Below are 7,552 nucleotides of genomic sequence, written 5' to 3'. Positions count from 1 at the left end.
AAATCCTACAATATTAGTGTATTTCATATAGGATATACCTCAATTAACTTTGTTTTTGAAAATGAACAAAAAAATGAGAATTGCATTAAATTTCTAGATAGCATCACTGAAAACAAGATTGACTAATTTGTATTCAAAATCCTGGAGGAAAACAATCGCCAACTTAGAAGCCTATACCTATCAAAACTATCAATTTATAGAATATATTAAAAGCTTCAAATATTACTTTTCTTTTTTACTCCTCACCCAGGGATATGTTGATTGATTTTCAAGAGAGAGAGAGAAAAGAAAAAAAGAGAGAGAAACATCAATTGGTTATCTTCTCATACTACCCCGATCTGGGATCAAACCCACAACCTAGGTATATGCCCTGACCGGGAATAAAACCCATAAACTTCTTGTGTACAGGATGACATTCCAACCAACTGAGCCACCTGGCCAGGGTCATATTACTTTTCATGTACCATCCTTAGAAAAATCAGAAGGATGTGCCTCAAAAAAATTAAGTAATGAAGCAAAAAAGAGAAAGGTTCAAGATCTAAGAAGTGGGATCAATTTAGAAGGAAGCTAAGGAATTTCCCAAAATGACTGAAAAGTGCAGTGTCAAAATGATTGCTAAGGAACAGGTCTAGGCTGTGCTGTGGACCTGGTTAGGATAGGGGGGTGGGAGAAGGAGCAAGGAAATTGAAGAGAGATTTTTTCTGATGTGTTGATCACAGAGCATGGAAGATAATTGGCAATAGGTGAGCAAAAGGCTAAGCAAAAAATTGTTTTAATGAGGCAATCATCATATTCTCTTTTCCTCATCACAAGAAAAAACCTGGAAAGAAAACAAATCATACTGTACAGCCTGGATCAGGAGTGAGAAATATTTAAACACTGAACATTGACATATGTTCACAATTTAAACACTGAACATTGATTAAAATGAAAAAATATAACCACATTGGTAAGGTAAGCAATGAGAAAATAAAAGGGCATGCAAGAGTTAACTCCTGATCTATCTATTAACCATAGACAATCAATAGGTAGTAACTAAAATTAATGAGTAAAAAGGATAGTTTAAGCAGACCATTACAAAATATTCAGATATATTTACCTGGCCAGGGAGATGCCATGATCGCAAAGGTAGTTTTCGCAGGGCGAGACTTATCCATTGCTCTCCGAATGGGCTGACCCCTGCGATTTCCCCAAATGTGGGGAACTCGACGGCATAATTTGTGGTAGCGGGGGACTGCGTTCTTGCTCTCCCCTGGAAAAAAGGAGGAAAAGAAATACTAAGATACACAGAAAAATTGGAAGTAGTTGCCATGGGAAACATGCCTAAAACATGGTGAAAAAGAATTGATGTTTTTTTTTTGGTTATTGGCTTTTTGGTACTGTTTGCCTCTTAAAATGTTAATAGTTATTAGAAAATAAATATAAAAATAAAAAGGTTAAACCAATGTTTTGAAAGATGTAAAGAGAGTTTTACTAGATGGTTTTATGGGTGAGTCATGTATAAATTATTTGAACAAATCTTTCTTTTATTATTTGAACTATTTCCACTATTACTTCAACGATGTTATTTGAATTATTTCAATACAATAAAAAATATAGTAAGCTTTTAAATTTATCCTGATACAAAAACCTCCAAAAGAAAATTATAGAAAATTTTAATTATAAAGTTAGATACAAATTTGAAATAAAATATTAGCAAATTTAATCCAGAAGTATACAGCAATAATGTACTATAACTAAGGAAGATTTATTCCAAGATGATTCAACACCAGCATTTGCTTTATTTCATTTAAAACTTTAAAGAAAAACTAATGTGATTATAACCTCATAAAATTGTGTTCAATAAAATTCAGCAGCCCATTCTTAATTTAAAAAAAAACAACATATAAGTCAAAGAATACTTTCTAAACAGAATAAAGAATATTTTTTAGTAATAGCAAAGGTACTAAAAGAATTACGATAGTGAAATCAGAAATTAGAACACGGATACCCATTAAGCAACATCATTATTTAACATTGTTTTAGGGGTGCTGGCTAATTCAATAAAAAGAAAAAAGTTCTATAAACATATGAAAGCTATAGGAAAGAACACATCATAATTTGCAGCTAAGACTGTGTATCTAGAAAAATCTAAAAAACTCAAATTATCTTAATACTAATGATATGGTCACTAAAGTGGCATTAGGCAGCAGGACTTCATGGGTCTCATGTTACTGCATGGCTTACAAACTGAGGCACATACAGCTTTTGTTCCAGACTATCTTTTCAGGGATAAGTACATAGCAAACAGCCTTGGAAGACAGGGGTGGTATCTGTGGGACAGAAAGCAGGTTTGCTTAGCATCCACTAAAATAAAAATAACATCTCTCTCCAGAGCAAAGACAAGCAGGTTTGCTTGCTGCTCATTATAAAAACGTGGGTTCCCTAAGCTCAGGGCTGCTCCTCTGCGATGCAGACTCACTGCACGTGTGGCACCCACCCGAGTCGCTCCAGGTTTCCCCCATGGGACTTGGAGGGAAAGGCGAACCAAATGAACAGGAAGCTCATGCTGCTCGCTGTGCTGTGAACAATAAAGGCCTTTGTCTCTGACCCAGGAGCCAACACTGGCAAGACCATCAGCATCCTCCATGGTGGTGGCACCTGTGAGAAACAGGGACCAGGAGGCTAGCCATCAAGACAGCCAGCAAGGCACCCGTTTCTCCCTGGTTCTGAAGCTGTATCAGCAAGCCTCGAGCAGCCTGCTCTGTTCACAGAGCGGCATGGGAAACAGAGAAGCCAGCTTGTGGTAGGGAATCTCCAAATAAAACATGAGCACGTAGCAAGAATCAAACAATTTATAAAAACCAGCTCCCATACAGGAGAGATCCATTTTAGGAAAATAAAAAAGTACACCGAAGAAAACATTTTGTAAGGGGTTTAGGACAAATATACTGAAGAGCCTCACATTTGAGAGACTGTTTTTTAAAAATGAGACTGACATAGACCATCATGAATTTCAGGATGGTGCCTGGAAGGGCCCAGCATGAAATGAGTTCATCTTCCCCCTACAGAAAGGAAAGAGTAAACAGCCCTTGTTTGTCTTGGATATGTGTATTAGTATTCTATTGCCATTGCAATAAATTACCATACATTTAGTAGCTTAAAATTATAGCCATTTATTACCTCAAGGTTCCACAGTCAGGAGCGCAGATTGGTGTGACTGGTTTCTTTACCCCAGGCTTCATGAGGACAAAATCAAGGTGTTGACTGGCTAGGCTCTTATTAGGATGCTCCCAGTGACTCTGCTTCCACGCTGGCTCAGGGTGCAGGACTGAAGTTCTGCCTCCTTGCTGGCTGTCAGCGGGGAGTCAGACTTAGCGCCCAGAGCCTCCGTCAGCTCTTGCACACAGCTCAGTCCATCTCAGAAGCAGAAACAGTACATGGAATCCTTCTCATGGAATCTCTCTGCCTCGCTCTCTGGTCTGCCTTCCTCTTCTACTTTTAAAGGCTCAAGTGACTATATTGGACCCACCTGGATGATCTAGGCTCCTCTCATCTTACAGTCAGCTGATCAGTAACCTTCATTCCATCTGCAAAATGCCTTCGAAATAGCACCTACTTAGTTAGCATTTGACTGAATAGCTGGGAATGGGAATCTTGGGAGGACATCGTCAGAATTCTACCCAATACAACGTGCCTGAAAACAGTGACCAGAACTTTAAAAATTGGAGCAATAAAAGCCATTAAATTCCTACAGAGCATGACAAATGAGTCACTCAGGATTTTTATTTAATAAATCATAATCAGAATTGACCCACCATTGTTCATAATTTTCAAAGGCCATTATGAGACAATTATCATAATTTAAAATCCACAGCTGTATCAATAATTGGCGTGACCAGTGATGAAAAATTTCCAAATATTTCTTTATATATCTATGTATAAAGGACTCCTTAAAGATTTCAAATGCACATGTCCAGTCACAATCATTACCTATTTCTTAGATACAACTTATCTCCAAATTCTCCTTCCATTAGGTTTTGTAAGAGAGTTTCCAAGGATTTGATTACATTCAAAATCTTTGTAACACAAATCCAAGTATATTTTCAACCCAGTTCTAAACAAAAGTTAGCACATAGGGAAGAATGTAGACTCACTTTTCTCCACAAGGAATCTTCAGTGCAATTACAAACACACATATTAAGCACTAAATCAGCAAATATTTATTGACAACCCATGGAGCATGAAACAGTACCATTTCTAAGCATTTTGGATTACAAAGGATAGAGAAATAGATGGAGAAATTCTTTCTGCCATAAAAAAAATTACAAGGCAGGAAAATATATGATTAACATGAATAGTGTGTTCAAATACGTATCAAGACTTTAAAATGATCTAAGAAGGGTGTTGGGAAATGTTACTGTAGGTGGCTAAGGAAAAACGTCTACTAGGAAGAATTTTCTTCAGGTAGGTAAGTCCACAAACAGTTCTGAGTCAGATGAATCCCAGCTGTTTTCCGCCTGCTGAAGACTTATGGAGAAGGGGAGAGCCATGGAGAGGGGACAGCCTGGCTGATTTACAGCTCTTGGAGTCCGGCAGGAGAAGGAGGCCGCATGACGGAAAACGTGCAAGGCTATTATTAGAAGATTGAATTTGATTCAGAAGACAGTGGGGATCACTGACAGAGCTGGGAGAAATGGAGAGATACAATCAAGGCAGCAGGCCTGAAACAGAAGAATCACACCGTGCAAAATAACTTCAAAAGGCGGGATGCCGAGAGCAAGCAAGGAAGAGATGGAATAATCTAGTGACAATTTTTGCCAGTGGTCAAGGGATTCTGCTGTGTGACGGTGGCAGATGATCTGACGGTTCTGCATGGAAATGGCGAAAGCAGATGGACTTAGAAAGATGGAGATGGAATCAGAATGTGACGCTAGAAAGGCATCATGATCACCCTGTGGTTTCAGGGATGTTTATTTTGTCAGATGTTCAAGACTCTTCCCAACTCTGAGATAAGTTCCATTTGTTTATTTGATAGGTCTAACACATAAAGGGCTTTAACACTGTGTTGTCCCTATGCACGATCTACATTTTCACGTTCTAAAAAAAAAACAAAAACAACAAAAAAAAACTACTTTCCATGTATAATTCACACTTTTCATATCTAATTCTCAGGGAATCAGAGAAGTCTCAAAGTACGTGACTGCTAAACAGATACTGAAGAATGGATAGGAGGTACTGCCTCTTAGAGAAAAGATGTAATCAGACCTGAGAGTTAGAACAACCCTCCAGGCTGAATAGCAGACTGAATGAGGAAGACAGGATTGGTAGCTAGATGACTTATTAAGTAAAATCAGGGAAAATGGTGATGGCAACTTGAACTCTGGTAACAGCAGAGAGAATGGGGAGAAGCGATTGAATTGAGAGAAGGTCAGGAGACAGGTTAAATTTAATGGAACTTGATGGTTGGCTGAAAATGGAGAAATAGTGAAAAAAAGAGAGGACTATTCAGAATGAGCCCCAGGTTTCTGGATTTAACTACTGAGGTCAGTTCTGCTGTTGAGAAAGACTGGTGAAAAAATAATGAGTTTCACAAATGTTGAATGTACGATGTCGGTGCCCCATGCAAGGGAGCTGCTTTAGTTGGCCCTGCAGTGGGCAGTTGGCTGAACGGACAAGAATTCCAGAGAGAGGTCCAGGGTCTTGAGCGTAGAGACTAGGACTGATGTCAAAGGGGTGGACTCAGTCACACACATCATGAGTAGGAAGAGATGAAGACCCAGACAGACTCCTGCAGGACTAGTAGTTAAATATGCCATCTCTGTTCTGGGCAAGTGAGCAACAGGGAAGATAATGGATATTTCAGAGCAGGGTCATTGGCTTCCTCAGATGGCTTTCCTGGGGTTCCTAGTATGTGAAGCCCAAATGAGTTAATGCATTCATTCACCACCTACTTTTGTTCCAGACACCATACAGGGCCATAGGGAACATGCTCAAAACCCCCAAACTGAAGATGACCGTCCAAAGCGTAGGCCTCAAGACCGGTTTTATGAAGCTGTAAATTAATCTCGCAGTCAATCCAAAAGCCAAATTTCTCCTTGAGACTGATATTCTTAAAGACCATTCTGAATAACAAGGAACCTCCATTGTGGGTATAAAATGGCAATATACTTCAAGGTTTAGTTTGTAGCTAATTTATCAGGAGGCAGTATTATTTAAGGTTAACCATTCTGTGGGTGATTCAGTGTGGCTGAGGGAACTGATCAGTAACACTGTCTCCTAAAAAACATCTAGTCCACTTTGGCTCTTTCCTGTTCTGTGATGCTGAGCTGTGGATTCTCTGCCAACTATTTCACCAGGAATTTTCTTTTTGAGAATATTTGAGCCCAAAGTATGGGCACCCTACAGTGTACCTTGGGAGTAACTGGATTATCACTATTTGTTGAGGGAAAATATGAGTTAACTTCTTCATAATTAAATGCCAATTTATTACCCACACACTTAATACGATGAGCACATGGATATGGTTTCCCTCATAGTATCGTTCCAGGTGCATGTAATGTCTTTACAAAACAGGTACACATACAAAACATGTTAACATGTCCCAAAGTCGTGTGAATACTACCTCTGTTTGATAGATAAGAACATAGACTCTAGGAAAGTGCTATCCAGCTAACATTCAACAGAGTTGGAGCCAAATTATAGATATTTAGATCTCAAATCAATTATTTTTCTAAGTAAACAAATATTTTAGGCACCCAACAATTTCATTCTCCACAATAACCGTATTATTCTAATTTGGGGTATAGATTTTTGCCCATTTTATGTGTTTATAATTCTTCTTCCTGGCTTTTTTATTAATCCTTGATGTGGTTTAATTGTGCTTGCTTTAAATCACATTTTGAAAATCATGGGGTATCATAAATAAATTAATAAATAGTCACGACACATAAATAGATTATAAAATTCAAGGTTTCCTGATTCCCCTGGCAATTACAAATTTTAAATCATATTAAGGTGACAAAGAACGAAAGTAAAAATATAGATATGGGACAGATTTTAACACGCTATCAATAAGACACTTATTCATTTCTGCTAATGAAGACAATTCCCCAATTAAAATTAATTTTAATCAAGAAAATAGTCCCCACTGTTTCTGCTTATAACTCCAAGCCCAAGGGATCCATCTATCTTCTCCCTCTATTCAGAAACACTTAGTGAAATTATTTGCAGAGTCCAGTGAATCTGTAATTTCAAAAGAGAAAAAGAGAAGAAGCTAGGAAGGGAGAGGTAAGATAGGGAATTGATCCAAATATCAGCACCTAACCTTTACCCATTAATGAAACGAACAATTTACTCATCCAAAATTACTCTTACCTGTGGTATGTGGCTTGCTATCTGTTCTTTCTCATTTCACTGATTTTCAGTATCTAAAATTCTACTACTTTCAGATTGTCAGTACTAGTTAACACCTCTTTTTTATAAATGTAAATATTTCTGGGATTCATTCATTCAATGGATATTGATCAAAACCTACTACATACCAGGCACTGTGCTGATAACTGGCAACGGA

General features: G+C 38.0%; 1 non-coding gene across 1 annotated transcript; it reads left to right on the top strand.

The window, feature by feature from the left end:
* Positions 1–1,091: 1,091 nt before the first annotated feature.
* Positions 1,092–1,255, top strand: LOC129068065 (U1 spliceosomal RNA). The gene has a single exon (XR_008528878.1). It is a non-coding gene; the product is annotated as a U1 spliceosomal RNA (small nuclear RNA).
* The last annotated feature ends 6,297 nt before the right edge of the window (positions 1,256–7,552 follow it).

Source organism: Pteronotus mesoamericanus, unplaced genomic scaffold (assembly GCF_021234165.1).
Source record: "Pteronotus mesoamericanus isolate MK-2021 breed Mesoamerican mustached bat unplaced genomic scaffold, CSHL_Meso_final contig_20, whole genome shotgun sequence".
In the NCBI taxonomy this organism is placed as follows: Eukaryota; Metazoa; Chordata; class Mammalia; order Chiroptera; family Mormoopidae; genus Pteronotus; species Pteronotus mesoamericanus.
Note: the sequence above shows the minus strand (reverse complement) of the source record. Positions and strands in the feature narration are given on the sequence as shown.